A 710-nucleotide genomic window follows, 5' to 3' on the forward strand; every position below is an offset into this window, starting at 1 on the left:
ATAATGATGTAAAAATAATATTTATTATAAAAAATATAGATGTAATGTGGTTGAAAATTAAAATAACCTAAAAAATTTATAAAAATCACAAATAACCATCCAACTTTTTAAAGAACTGAAAATTCTGCATTCATTAAGTGTTTATATTTAAATCGAATCCAATAAAATAACTATCCGATTATTCATTAAAATAATCATCTACACCAACAATAACCATCTGATTTTGTATTGAACTGTGTCGGGGGCCGCAGCGGGGGTAGCACGGTCGGCGTGGAGGGGGTGGGGGATTGCAATGGCGCAGGTGAGACTATGGCAGCAAGAGAAAGATCGAAAATTGGGAGGTTATGATGAGATTAGAGTAACCGTACGTAGTGTGAATAGATTTAATTACTAATCTTAATTTTTCAAATTTTAACGTCTGAAAATTTGATTTTCAATTATAATTTTATCTTTTTTTTTTAATTTATTGTTCACATTGTTAACAATTATTATTGTTTTTCTATATTTTTTCTTATATTGGCTCGTTTGAAAAGTTTCAAAAGTTACTGTTTTAAGCTTTTGATATATGAAGAATAATAGTATTAATGTTTAATGCAATTTTCAACATTAAATTGTAACTTTCTAGTCACCAAAAAAAATTGTAACTTTCTAAAAGATTATTTAAGTGTTTATGAAAAAGTTAAAAAAATGATTTTTTTTCATAATAAATT

Source organism: Arachis ipaensis, chromosome B01 (assembly GCF_000816755.2).
Source record: "Arachis ipaensis cultivar K30076 chromosome B01, Araip1.1, whole genome shotgun sequence".
NCBI classification, from domain to species: domain Eukaryota; kingdom Viridiplantae; phylum Streptophyta; class Magnoliopsida; order Fabales; family Fabaceae; genus Arachis; species Arachis ipaensis.